General features: G+C 34.9%; 1 long non-coding RNA gene and 2 pseudogenes across 7 annotated transcripts in view; 2 read left to right on the top strand and 1 right to left on the bottom strand.

Moving 5' to 3' along the window:
• The window catches only part of LOC112811057 (uncharacterized), a 107,367-nt gene that overhangs the window by 27,499 nt on the left and 53,416 nt on the right, over nucleotides 1–26,452 (top strand). For 2 of the 7 annotated variants that reach the window (XR_012381996.1, XR_012382000.1), the window contains exons 4-5: nucleotides 1,616–1,694; nucleotides 20,329–20,530. The exons of 2 other annotated variants lie outside the window; for them this stretch is intronic. This is a non-coding gene — a long non-coding RNA (uncharacterized lncRNA). Of the gene's footprint in view, nucleotides 1–1,615; nucleotides 1,695–20,328; nucleotides 20,531–26,452 lie in introns of those variants that run through there. 3 more of the 7 variants (XR_012381998.1, XR_012382001.1, XR_012381999.1) reach the window with 2 other exon arrangements.
• On the bottom strand, nucleotides 5,608–5,740 carry LOC112813166 (U4 spliceosomal RNA; annotated as a pseudogene).
• On the top strand, nucleotides 22,681–22,806 carry LOC112813320 (U2 spliceosomal RNA; annotated as a pseudogene).

Here is a 26,452-nt window from a genome sequence, read left to right as displayed (position 1 = left end):
ATCCTGAGGTTACTGTAATTGCCAGGAAGTGACATTCTTTATTCCCTTGATAAGGCTGCTGGGAACTCTGTAAGCAAAATATGCCACCATTTCTAAGAGGTTTCATTGGCTCCATAAAGTCAGCCTTAATTCCTTAAAGCTATCTAATCATATCTGAGTCTAGGCATGTCTCCCTCAAATATGATATTCCAGTCAAAGCATTGGTAATATAACCAATATTGACAATGGTATCCTGTTACAAGGAGAACGGATTCTTTTTGAACTTATGCAAATAACTAAAATTACCTTGAAAAAAAAAGCCTTTCTGAAATCTGAAGGGTTCAGGTAGAGAGAAAAGTTAAATGCTTCAATTTGTTCATAAAAGAATATTTTATCATCTTCCTCAATTCATTCAGTCTTATGTTATTAATTTTTGTTGTGTTTGAATGCAGCTTCCCCATTTGTTCTAGAAATTCTTACCCAGTTTAGTTTTATGATTTTTAAAGATATTTAAAAAAAAATCTGTATTTGTCAAAAGTCCTTCTTATGAATCTCCTTGAGGGTGAAACACATTTTGCAAAAGCATCAGCTTTTACTATAAATAACAAAAAACTCAGAAATGGACATGTTTCTAGATTGGAGAGTTCATTATAATGTATCTGACAAGGAAGTCCAGTTATTCCTGTGAAACATAGCATTTTAATAATTAGAATGTCAAATGATGACCTTATAACAGAGCATATTAAAACTTAAGGAATTTCATATATTTCCTAGAAGTTTTGCATTTTACCTATACAACATAAGAAGGTTTATCATCATTTGTTTGACAGTGCTTCCCATGTAACTTAACATACCAAATAAACAAGGCTAATTAGACTTCATTTATCATTTAAATCTTAGAGAAGTTTGTTAAAAACCTTAGAAAGTTTTAAAGCACATCCCTAAATAGGATTACAGATCATTATAAATTTAATATTTGTATTTAATTGAGGTAGCAATAAGGGGTTCTATAGGAAGTTATATAGTTGTTAGTAAAAGAGCCTCCCTAACATTGAGAAGTTTTAACTTTCTTAAGTAATCAAAGACCTGATAAAGACAAAACTTAGCTTTGGTTTTCTGGGCAGATAAAAGAGAAAAAACTTTGTTTACATTTTCTTATCAAGAACAGACCAACAATCCAAGTAAACTGTCTTTTAACAAAGGGAAAAGCAGAATTTCAATCTTAAACCATTGTGCTTTTAAAATCCATTGATTTCAACTTTAGTCTTGACCACACATAAATTTTTTTCTAAAAAATCTCCCTTCACAGACCTACAACTTTCTTCATTCAGATTTTGTCCTAAGCCTTTTCTCTCTAAATAACCAATCTCATTTTAAGACAAAACTAATTATTTTTCCCTCAACAAAACCTATTCCCATTTCATAAATTTTTCTTATTAAAAATATATCTTTCTTGCATACAGAGTGACTTCCCTTATTTCCATCAGTCTTAATTACACTTAGCAGAATTTTAAGTCTTAGAAACCTTAGTCTCCAAAGAAAATTAAGTAGTAACCAACTGTGAATTATTTGTTACATAAGAATTCTTTAGATCAGCAAGTTTTCATATTTTCTAAAAACATACACTTTTTTATAGTACACTCTTTTAATAAACCAAACATGTTACCAACAGGCCGAAGTATCCTCAGTTTCTCTGCAACAAGAAGCCAAAACAGGTAAACCTATTTCCAACAAACAATGTTTTAGTATTTATTTGGAAAAGATTTAGGTATTCAATGAATTCAATTTATCATTTAGCAAAACTTCAAAGTTTCAGGTTACCAAAGATTTTGAAAGCTATTTAAAAGTTTTATATATAAACCTTTTTATTTATTCAACCTACTTGTTCTTAACAATTACCATGAAAACTTTGTGAGACGGACAAAATTAACCATTATTTTAAGTCATCTTTTTGCTGACACACTGCAACAGAGTGTGAACTTATTTGACCTTCAGTAAACCTTGCTAGAATAAAAATATTATATTTAATGCTGATAAATCTAAAGAAATGTCTATCTTAATTAAGCTAACAAATTTTAATAAGCTTAAATACCAAATATGTTACACTTGGGTCCACTAAAAGTCAATCCATTTGCTCCCCATTGTCGAGTTAGTTGACATATCTAAGCTAGAAGTACTTAGAGCCTGATTTCTGAGCCTAGAGCCCTTACGACCAAGGTACTAGTGTGCCTGTGGGAGGCAGGAGTTTGTCCCTCTGCATAGTGTAGCCACAGGCAAGAGGCTCAGACAAGACATGTTCAGAAGTGTCATACTATTCAAGACATTACCAGAAAAGAACAAGTAAGAAGTAGAGGCTGGGGGAATAAAAGAGACCAAATTGCACCAACACTCTTGGATTCACTCTGTAATCCCTGTGCAGGCCACCAAAAATGTTGCAGGGTCATGGAGTGCAAAGGCCAAGAAAGAATTCTTGAGATCTTGTAAGATGCATCTTAGTAACTTTATTTAAGTAGTATGGGATAGGACCCATGAACAGAAAGAGCTACTCCTTTGCTGAAGCTCATGGTTATATACTTAGTACTCAAGTACTCAAGCGGGGGGGGGGGGGAGTACAGGGAGTATTAGATCATAAATGTCTTCTTCAAATTTCTACTCAGAACTACTTTTGCAAGATTTCTCTAGTGCTTATTATTCACTTTGTTATTAACTACTGGATATATAGACAGTCATGAGACCCTTTAAGAATGTAGCAACCAGTGTATATTGATCCTTATTGGAACTATGCAGGCAATAGGCCAGACTTCCAGACTAAAAGTGAACATTTTTCTGCTTCTGTCCCTCATTAGTTTAACTGATAACTTCTAGTTTTATTAGTGACATGTATTTTCATCTCATATAAATTATTTCACAATGTACAACAAGATAACAAAAACTTTGTTTCCAAGAGAATGACAATCTAAACACTCTGAATAGCCCTTTTGCTAAAAATAGCTGTAAGTCTTGAAATTCTCTCTCTCTCTTTCCCCTCTCTGCCCGCCCCCCCGTCTGTCTCTCTCCACACACACACACACACACACACACACACACACACACACACACACACACTGACACACACACTTGTAACTAAGGTGACAAGGAAGTATGGAATCTACAAAACAAAATGAAAGTAGGAGTCCTGGGATATAAATTAAGGCATGTGTAGAACCCATGGTTTGTATTTTGTTGGCTTCCGAAAGTATTATGAGGTATAGCATGTAGGTTTATGGCCTATGTAAGGTAAAAAGTGGTTTAAGAGATTTATGCATAAAGCTGGGGTCCCAAACAGTCATACCATCTTTGTAAGACAGAATAAGAAATAAAACATCATACAGAATGGGACAGCAAGAAAACTTTAGCTGCTTCAACTCTGGTACTGAATGAAGAGCTAAAATTGCTCTTTTTTTTGGAAGAGCCAAAATTTCTATCCTGAGAATTTGTAACCATAAGCCAGACTCCAAGTAGGTTTGTAAACTAAGTTCAAGTCACCTGAGTTGGCTAAAGTTCTTCGTAGTAAAGACTTCGGTTTTGATGTTTGACTAATGACAGCTTTCCAAACTCCCCTTTCCCCTTTTGCCCCACATTTGGGCAAGCTGATTAAAAAACAAACAAAACCGGTATGTTTCTTCCCTTGGTGCCAGTGGGAAGTTAAAACCATGCAAACCTAAGCCCTCTAGTGGAAACACTTATTCCAGCCCCACCTCTAAACCACATTCTTACTTTCAGTCTCACTTCATTCTAGCCATCAGGACCAACTTGCATCTGCCCTGCTCTTCCCAGAAAGTCTCATGGGGTGACTAAAAAACCTTGGCATGTGTTCTTGGTGAACATGGTGTCATCAGTGTTGATGTCTGAACAATTCCATTAGGAGGAGTCCTTCCCATCCTCCATGGGTTTACTATAAAACATCCACACTTAAAACTACAGTGGAATTGTAGATTTTTTATTTTTTATTTTTTTTCCTGCAGTGGATGCTGTTGATGATGTACCAGATCCCATTTATAGGGCCAGTGAACACAGATGCTATAGTTTTGGCTGTTAGTAGCTCACAGTTGTTTCCTCCTACAAAGAATTGGCCATCATCAAAAGAGAACTGCCTTACCTAGGAGATTATGCCAGTCAGGAACCACCCCTCAGCCAGTGATTAACTGATATTGGAGGTAGGGGATATTAAGAATTGTGAAGATTCTGAGATTTTACCCTACTTATAAGTTAACAAGTTAGCTTGCCACAGTTTCATGAATGCTGGCAAAAGATATAGAATTTCATGGTCAAAGACAAAGGACTTTGTCACTCACAGTAAGAGTAATAGCCAGAGTATCAGAGCTGGTCCCTGTGCCCCAGTTCCCATAAGACAACATGAAAAGGGCCAAATATCACTTATGCATGAAATACATCATGTTATGGGAGAAGGAATCTTGAGCTTGGGGAACAGAATCTTTTATAATGGGCTATAAGCTTACCTTAACTTTGTCCCAAAGGGAGACATTATCTTTATTATACTGAACAGAAAATAAACCTGTCCTTCAGTCTAGAGATAGACATTATCTCCAGCTTCCAAGGCTGTTCACTATAGAAACAATTTTTAAAAGATAGTCCAGAATAAATACAGTCAGGTCCTCTGCTCATAAGACAGGCAGAAATACAAGAGACCTGTGGAGAATTAACTCCAACAGGTGGGTTTATTTTACTAATCTACCATTGTACATTTTGAAATTTTTTATAATAAAAAAATCTATCAATAATCACAATTAATGTAAATGGAGTAAGCTCTCTAATTCAAGAAACAATGATTATCAGATTGAAAAAAAACAAAATTCTAACTACATACAATTTACGGGAGTCATACCTACAACCTAAAGACACACACACCAAAAAGTTTGTAATAAAATTGTATGATAATAAATGCCAGGCAAATACCAATAGAAAGCTGGCATTGCTAAACCAAATAATAGACTGAATGTAAAAAGTCTCATGAGAAATAGAAAAAGAAGTGTTGGTTTGGCATCAAATAATGTTTCTAAATTTGTATGCTCCCAGAAGCAGACTTAAAATACATAAAGCAAATATTTACAGAATTAAAGCAGAAATTAATAAATTCATTATCATGGTAGGATATTTTAAACACTTCTATCTTAGTAATTGAGAGATCTGACAGGCAAAAAAATCTGTAAGCATCTGCACAATTTCAATAAGACAATTAGCAAGTTTAATTTAATGGACATTTACATAATAGTGTATTCAATAAAAGAATAGTATGGAGCATTTACCCAACTGTCAGATACTAAGCTGCAAAGCCAGTTCCAACGAATTCCAAAGGATTTCTGTCATGCAAATCACGTTCTCTGACTACATGCAACTGTTAGAAATCAAGAGCAAAAACATAACTAAAACATCCAAAACTTTTATAGGTGTTGAACATAACTTTAAATAATTCATGTGATAAAAAAGAAAAACTCACAGTGGCTACCAAACTTTATTTAGAAATTAGTGATAATGAAAATACTGCATATCAAATCTCAGGTGGTATAACTAAAGCAATTATTAGCTTAAAATGATAATCTTAAGGGAAAAAAAGACTAAATATTAATGGTACTTGTTGTTCAAGCCAAAAATGAAAGAATTATCCTATTTCCAGGGTGTCTGGGTCGCACAGTCAGTTAATTAGCAATAATCGCGCCTCGGATAAACCTCATTGGCTACGATACTGCCACTGCGCAAAGCTCGCACAGTCAGTTAAGCATCCGGCTCTTGATTTTGGCTTGGGTCATGATCTCAGGGTCTGAGATCAAGCCCCACGTTGGGCTCCACACTGGGCATGGAGCCTGCTTAAGATTCCCTCTCTCCCTCTGTCCCCCATCTGCCCCCCAAAAATAAAATAAAACAATAAAAAAATTATCCTATTTCCTCTGCTTCTCTCAGCTTTCACATCCAGTTCATGAGAAACCTCTAAAACTCATCCTGTATCTGTCCAATCTTCTACATCTTCTCTGCAACCACTATGGTCCAAGTCACTCTTTTCTCTTGCCTATGGTATTTCAACAGCAATGGTCTTCCTCCTCCCTTCTTGCCTTCCTAAAATCCATTCTCCCTGGAGTAACCACCATGATCTTTAAAAGCATACATTGGATCACATTGCTCCCATGTGAAAACTGCCAAGAATGGCCTGCTCTTTGATCGCAGGGCTGGTTCTTTTAAATTATTCTCATCTGTTTTAGTTTTCTGTGCTCCAGGTTCTCTCCTTAGAGTCTCACAACACAGTAATCCAGCAGTTGGCTGGACTATGTTCTAGAGCTCGAGGTCCTCTTCCAAGTTTATTCATGTAGTTGGCAAAAGCTAATTTCTTGCAGGTATAGGACTGAGGTTCACATTTTCTTGCAGCCTGTTGGTTAGAGTTATCTTAGCATCAAAAGCCTGCCCTCAGGTCTTCCCTATTGACTCTTTCACAATCTGGGGTACTTCATCAAAGGCAGTAGGATACTCTTTCTCCAACTGTTGAAGATGGAGGCTTGTATAACATAATGGAATAAAAGGAGTGACTGTGCCATACTTTTGCCATATAATGTAACCCAATCAGGGGAGCGCCTATCCCATCATATTCACAGGTCCTGCCTACACTCAGAACAAGGGGAGTATACAGGATATGTGTACCAGACAGTGGGAATCTTTTTTTTTTTTAATTCCAGTTAGTTAACATACAGTGTAATATTAGTTTCAGGTGTACAATACGTACAAGTGATTCAACACTTCCATACGACACCCAGTGCTCATCATAGCAAGGGCACTCCTTAATCCCCATCACTTCTTTTACCCATCCCCCGCTACCCACCTCCCCTCTGGTAACATCAGTTTGTTCTCTATAGGTAAGAGTCTCTTTCTTAGTTTGCCTCCCTGTGTTTTTATTTTCTCTTTACTTTTTGTTTTATTTCTTAAATTCCACATATGAGTGAAATCATATGGTATTTGTCTTTTTGTGACTTATTTCACTTGGCATAATACTCTCTAGCTCTATCCATGTTGTTGCAAATAGCAAGATTTCATTCTTTTTTATGGCTAATATTCCATCATGCGCACGTGTGTGTGTGTGTGTGTGTGTGTGTGTGTGTGTGTGTGTGTGTACCACATCTTCTTTATCCATTCATCAGTTGATGGGCATTGGGCTATTTCCATATTTTGGCTATTGTAGATAATGCTGCGATAAACATCAGGTGCATATATACCTTTGAATTAGTATTTTTGTATTCTTTGGGTAAATACCTAGTAGTGCAGTTGCTGGATAGTAGGGTAGTTCTATTTTTAATTTTTTGAGAAACATCCATATTGTTTTCCAGAGTGGCTGCACCAGTTTGCATTCCCACTAGCAGTGCAAGAGGGTTCCCATTTCTCCACATCCTCACCAACACCTGTTGTTTCTTGTGTCAGTGGGAATCTTGATGTCGTCTTAGAATTCTGCTTTCCACCCTATCCTTTTTAAAATCCATTTTGAATAATTAAAATAGTTATCATTCTGTTACCTTTTTAAAATTTAATAGTTTATTTATTTTTGTAATTCCTCCTTGGTACTTAATCATCATTAGAGTAGATCCCTTGTCTGTGGTTTCCACTGCTGTTTTTCCATTCGTAGAGCAGAGCCTAAAACATAGAAGATAATAATGCTGCTTGTGTGGATACATACATGATATGATGTAAAAAATATATACATATATTTGGTAATTGTAGGGGAGGAAAACTAATTTTCCCTCTATGTTTCTAGGTTCTTGGCTAAGCAACACCACTCTCGCCTTAATACAAGATAGATTAACAGGAGAAAAACAAACAGAAATTTAATACCTCTTGTATACAAGGAAGATACCTAGGACCACTGACTGACTCTTTAAAATGGCCCAAGCCACTACCTTAAATAACAACTTCAGCTAAAGACAAAAGAAAGATGTTGGGGAATGGAGGAAGGGGCTATTAATTGAAGGGTATCAGGAAAAAGATGGTGAGCAAGGATAAGGTTGTTATGCAGATTTAAGTGCTGGCCTTCTCCATTGATAAGGGGTTTCAAGAGATTAGTCATCCTTCTCTTCTGGTACAGAGAAGGAGACACCCTTACAAATGGAGATTTCTCTTATAAATGTAAATTTTTTTTTTTTTTTTACAAAAGGGTAACTTCTACTCCTTCCATTTCAGAGCTTTTTCTGTATCTGCTGTTTCTCAGGTAATCGTTTTGCCAGAGAGGCATTTTTGGCATAGCATATTGTGCTCTCTTTCTCCATACATTTGAGGGAAAAAAACTATCCTTATCTCTAACTTAACACCAGAATGAAATATAGATGAGATACGAGATGAAATGTAAAGGTATAAAGCCCACATAATATGAAGCATACACACATATACATACATTCCTTGTAAACTGAGGAGGCATAGCTATAAATGGTACAAAATTCAGGATGCATAAAGCATAAAAGCCTTAATTAGATGATAAAATTTCTGTACAATGAAAAACGCCATTAAAAATTTTTAAAAAGACAAACTACAAATTTATTAAAATATTAAAAAATATATGCCATATAATTTAATAATGATATATGATAAAAATATATGAAATTTTAAGACAAACACCAACATATCAGTTTTTAAAAATGGACCAAGGTTATTATCAGAAAAATCTCAGAGGAAGAAATGAAAAGTGCTATAAACAGGTAAAAAGTGCTATAATTTTCTATCAAAGTATTAAAAGTTATGACAGTGAGGGACCATTTTTTTTCACCTTCTTATTGGTAAAGGTAAAAACAATAATGCTATTCCACATTGCTAAGAAAAACTTCTCAAACCCAGTCAGTAGGGAGATAAATTGAGACAATATTTCCGAGAAGAAATTAGGTAATCAATATCAGAATTTCTTTTGATCCATTAATTCAGGAGCTTGGAATCAATGAGGACCATTTAAAATTATAGTTCTAGGGGCAGCTGGGTGGCTCAGTTGGTTGGGCGACTGCCTTCGACTCAGGTCATGATCCTGGAGTCCCAGGATCGAGTCCCGCATTGGGCTCCCTGCTCAGCGGGGAGTCTGCTTCTCCCTCTGAGCCTCCCCCCATCATGTGCTCTCTCTCTCTCTCTCACTCTCTCTCTCAAATAAATAAATAAAATCTTTAAAAAAAAATAAAATTATAGTTCTAATAAAAAATTGGAAATGCCAGATTTTTTCTTAATTAAATAATATGCTAAATTCATAAAATGCAATATAAATTATTCATTTAAAATAAATTATTTATTTTAAAATAATTTAATTTATTCAATTAAAATTAAAATGCTGATATAGATTTTTATCTGCTATGGAGTATCAAGCATTTGAAATATACATATGTACAAAATTACATAGATGGACATATACAACTAATTTAATATCCCTCTATCTGAAAGTTGAAAGAGGTTTTTGGACCGTTTTATTTTAACTATAACACCATTATGTCTTAAAAGAAGAAATGAACGAATGAAACTCCCTGCCTAAAGTTCAGGTAATCTGCTTGAAGTTAGTAGCACAGCTAATGACAGAAGGATTCTTTCTGTATTATATGATGTGGCAAACAAAGTCAGAAGAAAAATTATTGAATTTCCTACAGCCCACTGACAAGTCCTTGAAATAGTTAGAGTGCATTCTTCTAGGGACTCAACTGCCTTTGCTAAGGGCAAAGGGCAATCCTAGCCTTAACTTCCCTCTCCCTGCAGGATCCTGTAAGTCTACTTTAACATATAAAAATTCCTTTAGAAATTTCCTTTATCTCTAAACCCCCAAGATACATGTTGGCAGTCACTCCCCAAGCATATGGCCCACCGTTATACATCTGAAGGGTCTCATGACTAAGGTATTTTTAGGCGGTAATAAATGATCTTTTCCTAACAACAGCTGACCCCCTCAAGGTCCTGGAAACCTTGCTTCCAAAATTCCTTAGAGACTTACGCTATCCCAAATCCCCTCCCAACTTGAAAGTATATAATGGGCCACTCCTCATGACCCCAGTGCAGCTCTTTCTAAAACCACCTTTTTGCATCAAAGACATCTCAAGAATTCTTTCTTGACCATCGGCCTCAAACCCTAACATCTTTCCTATATCATTATACATTAATGTTTTCTTTGCATTTCATTATAGCTTTGTAGCTTGTACACTGGAAAAGATGTTTGAATGTTAGTTTTAAAGAAGTCATTTTCAATGATACTTTAAAGTATCATTTAAAATATAAAGCATACAAAATCTCAAAATCAGTCAAACATGGAAATGTCAAGTACCTAGGATTATTTTGGTCTTCGACACAGTAAGGTCTAAATAAATAACTACACAGCTTACCTGAACTGAGCTCACTATACTGAAAAATCACTCCTCTTCTATCAAAGTTTCCCATAGTGCTTCTAGTGAGATCATCTGCCAGTCTTTTGACCTCAGACCTGCAGACTTGTGGAAATGAATAGGCTAAAGTGGGCTGAGGAGGTTATGATGAAGAAGCAAAGCACAGGGGGCACAAACTACAGCCTTAAAGCATCCAATGTCAGTGTAAAGGACTGAATTACACACAACCCAATATACAAAGTGTAGTTCAGTGTTGCAATAGGCACCTAAGAAAACACCCCCAATTTTTCATTCCAGTGGTTCTCAAACTTTGAACTGCATTAGAATCATCTAGAGGGTTAACACATAGATTGCTGAGACCCATCCTCAGGGTTCTGATTTAGAATTGGTAAAGGTAAAGACAGTAATTTCACAGGTTCCCAGATGCTGCTGATCCAGACCACACTTGGCAAATCATGCTCTATTCTACTCTTCTAGTTTATTACTTAAGAATTATAGCTTTCTAAAGTGCTAGTGAATCTTGTTGCTCAAATTTAGACCAAACAGTTAAAACCAGAAATAGACAAGATTGCTTAAGTCACACTCAAACTAAGACCCATTGTGCTTATTTCTTATCATACTTTTTTGAGGCATCAAATAAGATGTTTTGTAATGACCTAGAACATCCCAACCACCAGACCAAAAACACCATAATAACAACAGAATGCCTAGAAGACCACACTTTACCTATCCCCTTCCCTGCCCATGATCATGAGCTGTACACATACCTGTCCCCACCAATGATCACACATTCCTTGTCTGCTCTCTTGCACATACCCTCTCTGAACCTCTCTCTAAAACTCTAGGTGTCCATCTTGCTGGCAGAGAGGTCAGTTGTTAAGGCTTGAGCCTGCCACCTCCTCTGGCTGCTAGGACCCGAAATAAATTTCCCCCTTTGTCTTTTCCAATCCCTCATCTTTTGAGTCATTGGCTTCTATTATGATGAGTTTATACAGATTTGTTCAGCAGCAGTGTTTGCAAACCCAACCAGGAGCAGTGCTTCCAATTTGTCCATCCCCTTGGGATTCCCCAGGGTGGAACAGTTGGCCATGGTAGCATGCCAGACTCACTGGTTCCCTTTTTGAGTTAGTGGCTGTGAAAGGTCGTTTCAGCTACAAAATGATATAAAGACTATAGATATAGATGCAGTGTAGATATCGAATTATATAGAGATAGATATGTAGTTTACCAGTGTCCCCCCCCCACAAAATGTAATCTCTACAAGTCAGTCAATATCTGTTGAGAATTATTCTGTAAGCACCGAGGAAACCATGATAAAAACAAAAGATATTATTTCCTACCCTCAGAAAGCATATATACAAATAGAGAATTTAAGACAATGGATATAAAAGCAAATATAAAAATGAAACAATTCAGTTGTGGAAAAGGCATTCAAGAAGATAAAATATGGTAACATGATAGAAAGTACCAAGGCCTGGTATGTCAAGAATGGTTTGCAGGGATGACTCTTGAAAGGGATAGCATTTAAGTTGAGAAAAGACAAAAAATAAATAAGACAAAACTAAGAAACCTCTCAATAATAAGGAGAAAAAGTGTTCTAAGCAGAAGAAACAGAAAATGTAAAGCCCTGGCATAGAACTGAGATTGGAGAAGTCACAGGTAAGAAAGTAAGAAGTTTATATCTTGTGCTTTGAAATGGGAACAGAAAACAAGGGTATGAGTGTGTCCACTTCTGAATCTCAAAGCCTAGACCAGGGCCTGGTACACAGATAATTCTCAATAAGCTCTATTGTTTGTTTGTTTGTTTGTTGTTTAAGAAATAAATATATTAATGATTAAATAAACCAATGAGTAAGTTTTGGATATAGATTTCAGTGAATGACATCCCACATACAAATAGAGATATCATCATTTTTTATAGCTTGTGTTTAATATCACAAAGGACAGAATAAATTGTCAACTTTTATTCTCAAATTCTCCTGTAAATATCAACCAAAGACAATTTGTTATTATAATTGAAACCGTAGTATAGAAAATGAAAAATTAACATGGTTTTGTCTTTGAATAGTGTAGGGAATCTGTGAGCCACAAGAATATTACAGAGATAAAAATATTTCTAAAAATATTGACAGGCATGGGTGCCTGGGTGGCTCAGTTGGTTAAGCGACTGCCGTCAGCTCAGGTCATGATCCTGGAGTCCTGGGATCGAGTCCCACATTGGGCTCCCTGCTCAGTGGGGAGTCTGCTTCCCCCTAGACCCTCCCCCCCATGCTCTTTCTCTCTCTCCCTCATTCTCTCTTTCCCTCATTCTCTCTCTCAAATAAATAAATAAAATAAATAAATATTAACAGGCATGCATTGACTTTCAGTGCTTGACACTATACTATGGTGATAAGATGAAAAGTACATAATGTTTACAGCCTTCCCTTTGACTAGTGTGTGAAGGGTGGAAAAACAAAGTTTCATATAAGCTGAGACTATTTTTGTTATATCTATGAGTAATGCTGAACTTTGGTTCATTTCTTTTCATATTTTCTTTTTTCTTTTTTTTTAAGATTTTATTTATATATTTGAGAGAGTGAGAGAGAGCACAAGCAGGGGGAAACAGCAGGCAAAGGGAGAGGGAGAAGCAGGCTCCCTGCTCAGCAAGGAGCCCAGTGTGGGGCTCCATCCCAGGACCCTGGGATCATGACCTGAGCCAAAGGTAGACACTTAACTGACTGAGGCATCCAGCGCCCCTTCTCTTCATGTTTTCATTACTATTAAGTAACTTAATACACAGTATTCAAAGTGTTTTGCTCACTATACATTTAGAGCAAGAATAAAAATTTAAAACAAGTCTCTTCCTCCTGTAGTTGTTATCTGATTGGGTGAATAGCTATTATTTGTTTTATGTTTCCTTTTTTTAATTTAATTTAATTTAATTTAATTATAAAAAATTATTTTTATATTATTATTATATATATTATATATATATTAAAAATTTAATTTAATTATAAAAATAGCACATCCTACATAAAAAAGTCAAATACACAAACAGATATACTAGAAAGTAAAAACAAACCAAAAAATTCCTTTGAAACTTTTCAACCTCCTGCCTCACCGTAACAGTTTAACAGATAATATTCCAGCTCTCTCTATGAATCTTTAAATTATGTATTAAATATCTGCATATTATTAAATATATATTGTTTTAAGGGCACACAGAGGCTAACGTGAAGGTATGGTAAAAGATATCCCATGCAATGATAACCAAAGGAGAGCTGGGGTGATTATACTAACATTGCACAAAATAGAATTTAAGTCAGAAACTCTCAAAAGGGACAAAGACAGTCATAACATAATGGCAAAGGGGTCAGTTAATCAAGATGATATAACAGTTGCAAATATATATACACCCAACATTGGAGCGCCTAAATGTATTAAGCAACTATTAACAGCATTGAAGGGAAATAAACAACTATACAACAGTATTCCACTTCCAACACTGAATAGATTATCCAGACAGAAAACCAATATGGAAACAATAGGTTTGAATAACACTATAAAGAAAATGAGTGTAACAGACATTAACAGAATGAAGGATAAAAATCACCTAGTCATTGCAATAGCTATAGAAAAAGCTTTTGACAAAATACTCTTTCATGATAAAAACATTTAACAAAGTAGAAATAAAAGAAAAAACAACATAATACAGTTATATATGACAAACCCACAACTAACATAAAACTCAGTGATAAGAAGCAGAAAGTTTTTCCTTTAAGATCAAGAACAAGACAAGAATCCTCACCCTCACCATTCCTATTCAACAAAGTACAGGAAGTCTTAGCCACAACAATTAGAGAAGAGAAAGAAATGAAAGGCATTAAAATTGGAAAGGAAAAAAGTACAAGTGCTTTTATTTGCAGTTTACATGATCTTAAATACAGAAAATCTTAAGGACTCCACTAAATAACTGTTCAAACTAATAAATTAAGTAAAGTCGCAAGATAAAACCTCAACATACAGAAATCCATTGCATTCCTATGCATTAACAATAAACTATCCCAAAAAAGAAAAAGAAATTAAGAAAACAATTCTATGTACAATAGCATCAAAAAGAATAAAATACTTAGGAATAAATGCAGCCATGGAGGTAAAAGACCTGTACACTGAAAACTATGAGATCTTGATGAAAGAAAATGAAGAAGAGCAAATAAATGTAATGGTACTCTGTTTTTATGGATTGGAAGAGTTAATATTAAATTGTACATACTATATTTTAGGGATTCAACACAATTCCTATCAAAATTCCAATGGTATTTTTCACAGAAATAGAAAAAAAATCATAATTTTTTTTTACAAAATGACAAAGGTCCCAAATAGCCAAAACAATTTTGAACAAGAAAAACAAAACTGGAGGCATCATACTTTCTGACTTCAAATTATATTACAAAGGTATAATAATCAAAGCAGTATGGAACTAGAATAAAAACAGACATATAGACCAATAGAACTGAGAGCCCAGAAATAAATCCACATGTGTACAGATCTTAGTTGAGGGTGCCAGGAATACACAAAGAGAAGGATAGTCTTCGGGTGCCTGGGTGGCTCGGTCAGTTGAGCGTCTGACTCTGTTCTGGCTCAGGTTGTGATCTCAGGATCCTGGGATCAAGCCCCACATTGGGAGTTTGCTTGAGAGTCTCTCCCTCTCCTTCTTCCTCTCCCTGTCCCTCCCCCTCCCCCGGCTCACACTGTCTCTCTCTCTCAAATAAATAAATAAATAAATAAATAAATAAATAAATAAATAGAAGGGTAGTCTGTCAATAAATGGTCCTTGCAGAAACTGGTTATTCATATGCAGAAAAATAAATAACTGATACGTGTACAAAAAATTCACACCATATACAAAAATTAACTCAAAATAAAAAAAAAAATTTAAATGTCAGACCTGAAAATGTAGAACTACTATAATAAAACATAGAGGAAAGTTTCTTGACATTGGGCAATCATTTTTTGGATCTGACACCAAAAGGACGGGTAATAAAAGCAAAAACAGACAAATGGTATTTCATCAAACTAAAAAACTTTAGCACAGCAAAGGAAGCAATCAACTTGTACCACCTACAAAATGAAAGAAAATATTTGCAAACCACATATCCGATAATTATATAAGGAACTCATGTATCTCAATATCAAAAAACAAATTACCTGATTAAAAAGGACTTTATTTATCCAAAGAAGGCATACAAATGGCCAATAGGTACATAGAAATGTGCTCAACATCATTAATCATCAGAGACATGCAAATCAAAACCACAATTAGACATCACCTCACCCCTGTTAAAATGGCTTTTATGGAAAAGACAAAAAAGATAACAAGTGTTTGTGAACATGTGGAAAAAAGAGAACCCTTGTACACTGTTGGTGGGAATGTAAATTAGTACAGCCGTTACGGAAAGCAGTATCAAAGTACCTCAAAAAATTAAAAATAAAACTGCGATATGATCCAGCCATTCCGCTTTTGGGTATGTATCCAAAGAAAATAAAATTGGTATCTTCAAGAGATATCTGCATTCCCATTTTCATTGCAGCATTATTCACAATGGCCCAGAAGTGGAAACAATTTAAGTGTCTATTGACAGATGAATGAATAAGGAAAATGTGGTAAATGTGTACATTGGACTAGTATTCAGCCTTAAAAAAAGAAGTAAGTAAACCCTGCCTGCCGTTTGCTGCAACTTGAATAAACCCAGAAGACATTATGCTGAATGAGATAAGCCAGACACAGAAAGACAAACACTTCCTGATCTCACTAATGGTGGATTCTAAAAATGTCCAACTCATAAAAGCAGAGAGTAGAATTGTGTTTACCAGGGGTTGGAAGGTGGGGGAGATGTTGGTCAAAGGAGACAAAGGTTCTGTTATGCAGGATGAATATATTCTGGAGATCTAATGCACAGCATGATGACTAGTTTATAATGCTGGATTGTGTACTTGAATTTGCTAAGAGAGTACATCTTAAGGGTTCTCACAACACACAAAAGAATGTGGTAATTATGTAAGGTGATGGATATGTAAATTAGCTGGATTGTAGCTTTTTTCACAGAAATAGAAAAAATATGTATATTAAAACATCACATTGTGCTCCTTAAATATATACAATTTTTATTCGTCAATTATATCTCAACAAAACTGGTAAGAATAAAACATACAGTGCAGGGGCGCCTGGGTGGCTCAGTTGGTTAAGCGACTGCCTTCGGCTCAGGTCATGATCCTGGAGTCCCGGGATCGAGTCCCACATCGGGCTCTCTGCTCGGCAGGGAGTCTGCTTCTCCCTCTGACCCTCTTCCCTCTTGTGCTCTCTGTCTCTCATTCTCTCTCTCTGAAATAAATAAATAAAATCTTTAAAAAAAAAAAAATAAATAAAACATACAGTGCAAAAATATATATATTAAATGTGTGTATATTTCTAAGTACATATATATTTTTTATGTTCTATTACCTACATTTAAAAAAAATCTAGAAAACCTATTAGGCCTGGGAAAGTATAATAATAATATAAAAAAAGGTGACTCTTATACACATATAATAATAATACTTATTATAAAGTTTATTTAACTCTATTAATGAGGGAACTGGTAAGATATTAACGACCCATTCAAAGGAGAATCCAAAGAAAACACACATTTATATATCAGAAACATTGAAGGAATATGCAAATAGAGGCAAAATTGGCTCCTTTCACATCGGGAGAGGGAAGTAAATTGAACCTTTACAGGATAGAATTAGCATATCTATAAACAAGATTTTGCATTGTTATCAATTATCTATAATTTAGAGTTTTAAAATAGCTCAAAAGCAGTATAATGCTAGAATTGAATAACCAAGATGTGTGAGCTCTAACAATGCATAATTTTCCATTGATGCACAAATTTCCCCTAAAAACAAGTAGAAAAAACATTTTATTACACATAACAGTTAAATCTTTTTCAGCCAACTTCTAATAGGTTATCCATGGAAACAATTAGAAATGTTCCTTTATGTTTAAAGCTTTTTATCTAAAATTTCACACACAGATACATATATGCACATGCATATATTCTTTCTAGGATGTGGTATGTACAACATGCAACATGTAGAACATTCATATTATTACTACATGCTCCTGGAATTGAACACAGTAAACTGAAGCTCAGAGACTTGCAGAATATAATCTATGATGCTAAATTTCTAGATCTAGAATTCACCTTCTCCCCAAAATGGCACCATTTTCTTCTACTCCTAAATATTCAGAATTTAGGACTGGTGTGGAACTAGACACAGTTCTGTGAGAATAGTGGTTTTCCTAAACTGGTGATCACTGAGATCTGATCTGAAAGTTGTCTTCACTGTTCTTTGTAGGTTCTATACCAGTTAAAAAAAAATAAAATAAAATGTATTAAAGAAAAAAGTAGGAAATGAAATTAATATAACCATGTCAAAAATACCTCCCCTGTCTCAAGTGACATTCTCTTCCCTATATAGGAACATTGACCTTCACCAAAACTTCTTTGTGCTTACTTGTTAGATCTACTGTCTAAATATAACCCAAGCCTAGCCGTTTTTCCAGAATCTGCAGGAGTTGCCTTCTGCCACATCTAACTTAATCCTTTGACAGGCCTTCTGTTAGTTGTTTAGTCTTTAGATTCTGATGCACCCAAATTTGCAGTCATCCAGGTGGAATCAAAATCTGGAAGTGATTTATCACTTTGAAGAAACTAGACACATTCTTTCATAGTCCTTTTTTCTTTTTTTCCTTCCCTTCCCTAATTCCTACCCCTACAGACAAAGGAATGTACAAACTTGAAATACTATTTATTGAAATACAATAAATCAGTAAGTGAAATCAGCATCTCAGATAGGAAGAGTTTAGACTCAAAGACAAAAAGAAGTTCAAAAAAGAAACAACCTGATTAGTTTCATTAGCATTTCAATAGAATTTGGGCCTTCAGAAGAGGGTGGAGTAAGATTCCACCAAGTGTCATTGAAAATGAACACTTTGGGACTCTTGACAAGCTGCGGAAGAAGGTAATCATTTTACTTAATTTGTTTTTAGGTTCACTCATTTAAAAGAACTAACAGTTCCATTGCTCTTGGCAAAATACAACTGTGATTGCAGCTTTTCTATTCACTGCACTGGAAATATCAGTGAGTGTCTCCAACTGAGATTGAGATATTGGCAGTATAGCCACATATTATGTGCTTATACATGTTATTTTTCTCCTTTACCCTTTGATAGTTGAATTTTGATAAACTTCAAAAAATTTGTAAATAATACAATCAACCAAATCCTTGTCTTACAAGAGTATAGACACAAATTCAACAACCCAGAGTCTGCTGAGTTGTACTAATCACACCAATGGGTGTTTAATGTGGTTAATTTCAAACACAGCAGGATTTAACCATGTATATACTCCGATGCTACACAATTCTGAGTAAGGAGGCATTTGAGCATGAAAATAACAAATTATATACACCTTGTATTATATTTAGTTTCTTTTCCCCAAATAGCTCTCCTAGTCATGCATGATAGTTAAATAAACACTAGACTAATTGTTTATATAAGGAGTTGAGAACTGATTTCCATTCACACTATGTCATAAATCCATGAATACTGTATCTTTTTGATAGTATTCTTGACAGTATCTTTTTTGAAATTTTAAACATTTTAGAATCTGTTTTTGTTCGTTGAAAAGCAAAGTACATGAATTCACCTTACTAGGACTACTGCACAATTTTTTTTTCTCTTGAGAGTTGGGAGAATATAAGGATCAAAATGGAGGCACGGAATCATGCAGAGGCAGCACATGGGTGATATATTCTCATTCTTGTTTCTCAACTGCTAGCTATTTGGATAAGGAACAAGACTAATGTAAAACAAAAGAAAAATCAGTAATGATATAGTAATATAGCATTAATATAGTATTAATATAATAACATATTGAAGGGGTTACCTCATTTTTAAATGTCCTATTTAGAGTCTTTATATAAAGTAGGAATTATGTAAAAATGTTTGTCTATGTACAACTAAAAGATGGTGAACAAAAATAAAAAATACATAAGAAAATAAAAGTTATGAGTAATTTAAGCATTTTAATTTATTGTTTTCTAATGAAAATAATATTTCAGATCTGATTAAGTAGTTCCATCATCCTTAGGACATGGATATCAGCAGTGATAACATTCAAATTTAGCAATAATGTCATCTGTATCTACTGTATACCTAGTATTGTTCTTGGACTTGTAGAGAGAAAACATAGTATAAAATGCCTGCCATAAAATATATTCTAGTTCAGCTTAGAGAACAAAAAGCTCACTTCAGACTGTAACTAAGAATGCTACAAAGGCTAATTCCTTTTCCAGTTCTCAATCAATTCACAGTCGTGATGTGTGGCTGATGTTCACAAGCTATTGGATGCCTTTGTATCACCAGAATAAGTAGAACCATAATAGAGCTACTATTTAGGAAATACTTGCTATATGCCAGGCGCTTACTTAATCATTTTACATTCCTTATTTAACACTCACAATTAACTTTTGAGTTATTTTCTTATACTTTTTAACACATAGGGAAAATTGCAGAGATGAAGCACATTTCTCAAAGTCTCACTGGTATTATACATTAGAAGAAGGTTGTAAATACTGTTCTATTTGCACCCACTCCCTGCACCTTTTATCTCTCCATAACGCCCCTTCCACAGAGCATGTATGATCCTGGCATGGAGTGTGACTCAGGGGGAGGACAGGGGAAGACACAACTGAAAGCAATTAGGGTGGGGTGAGTGGGAGGAGATAAATGAAAAGAGCATGCTCAAGCCACAGAAGACCTTTAGCTCATATGAGCTAAATTCTACATGAACAGAAAGATAACTTGATGGGAAAAATAAACAGCTTACATTATTTTCAAAACGTTTGGTATGTTCAACATTGACTAATATTAATAATGTGTTCTTTCTGGCAGTGCAGTTTATCTTAGGTGCCATCAAATGGGGAAATAGCAGAAGCAGGTCCTTGGATTCTGGCAGAAGATTTAGGAGAACCAGCTAAGTATGATCACAGTGGGCCTGCAGGCTCCAGCCTGACCTTTTGGATCTGATTTTGATAAAACTGAGTCATTTTACAGGTTGAATATTTCCTTACTCCCTAAGCCTTTAGTATGTCAATAACCCTAATAAAAAACGTTATCATAATGATTGATTACATGATTCTCACAACCACTTCATATGTGCCTAGTCCTGCCTATTTTCACCTTTACTAGAGATCTACTCATCATTAATAACATACAGAGACTTAAATGTTTTATAAACAAATCCAAATGAAATCTGAATTTTTTTTTAAATACTCCAGGAAAAAGTAGTAGTAGCCTAGATGAAACAAGAATGACAAATTATTGATAGTTATTGAAGTTGTATAATGACTACAGGAAGGTTCTTTGCAATACTTTTTTTTTTGATAGAAAGTAAATAGAAAAGAGAAAAATGTATAAGGGCAAACATAGAAGTCAGATTGGAGATCTATTTTGATACCAGTATAGATATCTCCAATTCTGGATAGGCCACGGTTACTTTTGAACTGTTTTGTGGGGGTGGGTATGTGTATACATAGTTGTGCTTTTAAATATGTACCATGCTTAATCAGTTTGTTAAAAAACAGAATTCCTCTCCTGGTACTTGTATCCCCTCTCGTATGTTCACTTTCGTAGAAATCATATTCTCCCCTTTATTTGACATTTTGATATTAAAATTTCACATTATGAATAAAGCAATACATTGGGGAGAATTGAGCTGTGTTTCAAAAACAAGACTGTAAGTCCTCTGTAAGCTATTTTCTCAACAGTCTTAAGTTGAGGAGGATTTAAGGATTTATTCTGCCTTTCAGCATCAGCTTCATAAATACTTGCCTGTTCTTTTTATGAGTAAAGAAAGGAATCCTTTACGTGGAAACGCAGCACCTGGAATGCCCTAGATTCTGCAGAACATTTAGAAGAAATACAACAATTCTGTCCCTGAAGTTTGTCATTTTAAGTTTAGACAATTCAAACAATTCAGTTTCAGTTTTCTTCAATTAATAGAAGGGAAATTTTCTGAAAATATTTTGATATGGAACCACTTAGTTTAAAGTTAAAAATAAAAGAAACTGAAAAGTTTAGGAGGAGAGGCAGTGACAGGAATATATATTTAAAGTGAGAGCCATAAATGATAAACAAACGGCAATTAGGGCAGAATGAGATGACCTAGAATGAAGAAAAGTGGACGCCCGGGTGGCTCAGTTGGTTAAGCAACTGCCTTCGGCTAGGTCATGATCCTTGAGTCCCTGGATTGAGTCCCTGGATCAAGTCTCACCTCGGGCTCCTTGCTCAGCAGAGAGTCTGTTTCTCCCTTTCTCCCTCTGCCTCTCCCCTTGCTTATGCTCTCTCTCTCTCAAATAAATAAATAAAATCTTTAATAAAAGAAGAATGAAGAAAAGTGACAAGAAGTTGGCAGGTAGGTTGGGCAAGCTTACCTACCTACTAGCTCCCACTGTAGGAAAGAAAAACAGTGGGAGACTGGGGTGATTAAGGCAGAGGCATGCCCTTCTCCAGCCCATCAGTGTACCGTGAATTGATAGGACCCGATGTTGGTGATGGTTATCTTTAAAATGAAATTTTTTTATATGCAAAGGAATAAATCACTCAACTCTACCCTGAAACTAATAATACAGCATATGTTAACTGACTTGAATTTAAATAAAAAATAAAATAAAATGGAATGAAAAATTTAAAAATGGAATTTTAAAAATGAAGTTTGGGAACTGTGTGTGTGACATGTGTGTGCACGTGCATGCATATGTGCATGTGTGTGCACTTCCCAATTAGCACAAATGAGTCGTGCTTTATAAATATCTCAGTAAAAACTGAGCCTTAAAATTGTCAATGGCAATTTTTATAACAATTCATTTGTATCAATAATAATATATATTACAGAGTTGCCAAACTTCTATTAAAAGACTTTCGTTATGGGACACCTTTGTGGCTCACTCGGTTAAGCGTCTGTCTTCGGCTCAGGTCATGATCCCAGAGTCCTGCGATGGAGTCCTACATCAGGCTCCTTTCTCAGTGGGGAGCCTGCTTCTTCCTCTGCCTGCCACTCCCCCCGATTGTGCTCTCTCTCTCTCTGCTCTCTCTCTGACAAATAAAATCATAAAAAAAAAAAAAAGACTGGTTCTACCAACAGTATCCAAGAGGCCGGAGTTGCTCTATTAACCTATTTTCAATGGGTGGGAGATTTAACAATCAGATAATATTTAATTGCAAATGGATACTTGATATTTTATAATCGCTTCTCGGCCTTTTGGCTAAGATCAAGTGTAGTCTCTGTTCTTATCAGTTTAATACTTGATATTTTCTAAACAAAGTACCAAGTAGAATAAAAGTGATTCAATATATTTTCTTATATTTCTTATACAAATATTTTGTTTCATCTATACAGAATCTTACATTGTTCCAAGTCAGTGTCATTAAAACAATAATAAATGAGAAATGAAAATAAGTGTGAAGATTTCTATATCACTGAAAAAAATACAACTTTTATATATGTCACATTAATTGTAGTCATATGTTCTGAGTTTCTCTGAGTAGCCAAATTATTAAAATATGTGAGGCTTGAGGTAAATGAAGCTAATATACAATCAATCCATTTAAAATAATTCAGTGGTAATAAATATAAACAGAAAAGAGAAAAGAAAAAATTCTGGGCAGGTTTCTTTGGTCTTGTGTGTTTATGAGGGCTTGGACTCTTTAAAAAATTTTTGAACTTCTTAATTTTTTTTTTAATTTTTTTTTAAGATTTATTTATTTATTTTGAGAGAGTGAGAATGAGAGAGAGAGAGAGAGAGAGTACATGAGAGCGGGGAGGGTTAGAGGGAGAAGCAGGCCCCTCGCCAAGCGGGGAGCCCGATAAGGGACTCGATCCCGGGACTCCAGGATCATGACCTGAGCTGAAGGCAGTTGCTTAACCAACTGAGCCACCCAGGCGCCCCTTAATTTTTTTAAATGTACTCCAGTGATTGCTTGGCAAGGTATAACAAAAGACAAGAAGTAGTTCCAATTACCAGTGTAGAATGCCAGTCACATTTCATTTTTAATTCACCACACCAAGAAATATAACACACTAGCACAGCATCTGAAGATAAATTGCTATTTCTATTTACTGAATTAAATTTCTGTCTCTGAGTAATTAAAAGTTTTGAACTTTGAGGGGTTTTATTTGAACACTAAGCTATATCCTTTTCTTTTTTAACTTTTAATTTAGGTTCCTAATTCTCTATCAAGTATCATCTGAATTACTGTTCAGTATTTTCTGGTTTAACCTTCTTCCTAGAAGAGGATTAGTATGAAGTTAGTAATGTAATCACATCATCCTAATTGGTGTGGATACATTATACATCCATTGTGCAATTTTTTAGTATCTAGAGCTCATTTGATATAATTAGAATTCAATTATTTAATTGCTAATTGGAATTAAATCAGGTTATTTGGGTCTCAAGACAATGTAGGGTAAATACTTCGCAGAAAATGAAGTCAGTATTGTTTCCATGCTTTGGGTATTTATAACATAAAGGGCATATTATATATATATATAATATTACATTATATTACATTATTATGTTATATTATATTATATTATATTATTATATTATATTATATTATGAGGTCTGATCTAGCACCAAGAGAGGCATGCAAAGGCTTGTGTTAGATTAAAATGTAATGTTGTCAGGGAGGAACAAGATGGTGGAGGAGTAGGAAACCTAAATTTCGTCTGGTCCCAGGAATTCATCTAGATAGGGATCAAACCATTCTGAACACCTACAAACTCAACAGGAGATCGAAGAAAAGAATCACAACAACTCTCTGAACAGAAAAGCGACCACTTTCTGGAAGAGTCACATTCTATCCCTTCATAGTGGTTAACCTTATTTTGGTATATATATATAAATTGTTCTCGTTTTAAAAATTTTGGGGTACAGTTTCTTCTAACTGACCAAAATATACCCTAAATCTCTACTGTACGCCTTTGTTCTAGTCTCCTGCCTAATCACATTCTCTCCATTTTTTAATCCTGTTTCCTTTTTTTTAATCCTATTCTTTCCTTTTTCAACCAACTTCTTATCAATTCCTTTTATAAAATTTTTTATAATTTTCATCTTTACAGTCATATTGCATCCCTTCATTGTATTTACCCTTATTTTTGTACATATATAAGCTTTCTTTTCTTTAAAATTGTGGGAGGCACTTTCTTCCAACAGACCAAAATATGCCCAAAATCTAGTGTTTGGCACTGATCTATGCACCAGCCTGATCATATTTGACCATACTCTTTTTGTTTGTTTGTTTCTTAGGTTTTTTTTTTTTAATCTTCTTTTTCTTTTCCTTTTTTCTTTCTTTCCCTTTCTTTTCCCCAGTATCAGGCCTCTTCTGCATTGTTTAATGTATATTTTTCTAGGGACATTGTTACACTGTTAGCATTTTCTTCTCTCATTCATCTATTCTTCTCTGGACAAATGACAAGAAAGAAAAAAAAAATCACGTCAAAAAAAGAACAAAAGGCAGTACTGACTGCTAGGGACCTAATCAATATGGACATTAGTAAGATATCAGAACTAGAGTTCAGAATGATGATTTTTAAAGTTACTAGCTGGGCTTGAAAAAAGCATGGAAGATATTAGAGAAACCCTTTCTGGAGGAATAAAAGAACTAAAATCTAACCAAATTGAAATCAAAAAGGCTATTAATGAGGCACAATCAAAAATGGAGGCTCTAACTGCTAGGATAAATGAGGCAGAAGAGAAAATTAGTGATATAGAAGACCAAATGATGGAAATAAAGAAGCTGAGAAAAAGAGAGATAAACAACTACTGGATCACAAGGGCAGAATTCGAGAGATAAGCAATACGATAAGATGAAACAATATTAAAATAATTGGGATCCCAGAAGAAGAATGAGAGAGATGGGCAGAAGGCATATTGGAGCACATTATAGCAGAGAACTTCCCTAATTTGGGGAAAGGAAATAGGCATCAAAATCCAGAAGGCACAGAGAACCCCTCTCAAAATCAATAAAAATAGGTCAACACCCTGACATTTAAAAGTAAAACTTGCAAGTCTGAGAGACAAAGAGAAAATCCTGAAAGCAGCTTGGGACAAGAGATCTGTAACCTACAATGGTAGAAACATTAGATTGGCAACAGACCTATCCACAGAGACCTGGCAGGCAGAAAGGACTGGCATGATATATTCAGAGCACTAAGAAAAATATGCAGCCAAGTGTACTATATCCAGCTAAGCTGTCATTGAAAATAGAAGGAGAGATAAAAAGTTTCCAGGACAAACAAAAACTAAAAGAATTTGCAAACACAAAACTAGTCCTACAAGAAATATTGAAACGGGTCCTCTAAGCAAAAAGAAAGCCTAAAAGTAACATAGAACAGAAAGGAACACAGTAACAGGAAAATTACAGGCAATACAATGGCACTAAATTCATATCTTTCAATAGTTACCTTGAATGTAAATGGGCTAAATGCCCCAATCAAAAGACACAAGGTATCAGATTGGATAAAAAAAAAAAAAAACACCCATCGATATGCTGTCTGTGAAAGACTCATTTTAGACCCGAAGACAACACCAGATTGAAAGTGAGGGGGTGGAAAACCATTTACCATGCTAATGGACACCAAAAGAAAGCTGGGGTGGCAATCCTTATATCAGACAAATTAGATTATAAGCCAACAACTGTAATAAGAGATGAGGAAGGACACGGTAACATACTTAAAGGGTCTATCCCACAAGAAGATCTAACAATTGTAAATATCTATGCCCCAACATGGGAGCAGCCAATTATATAAGCCAATTAATAACAAAAGCAAAAAAACACATTGACAACAATACAATAATAGTGGGGGACTTTAAAAACCCCTTCACTGAAATGGACAGATCATCTAAGCAAAAGATCAACAAGGAAATAAAGACTTTAAATGACACACTGGACCAAATGGACTTCACAGATATATTCAGAACATTCCATCCCAAAGCAAGAGAATACACATTCTTCT

The sequence above is a fragment of the Callorhinus ursinus genome, unplaced genomic scaffold (genome assembly GCF_003265705.2).
Source record: "Callorhinus ursinus isolate GAN/ISIS: 27379988/994484 unplaced genomic scaffold, GSC_fseal_2.0 scaffold2, whole genome shotgun sequence".
In the NCBI taxonomy this organism is placed as follows: domain Eukaryota; kingdom Metazoa; phylum Chordata; class Mammalia; order Carnivora; family Otariidae; genus Callorhinus; species Callorhinus ursinus.
This window is presented reverse-complemented; position numbering and strand designations above follow the sequence as displayed.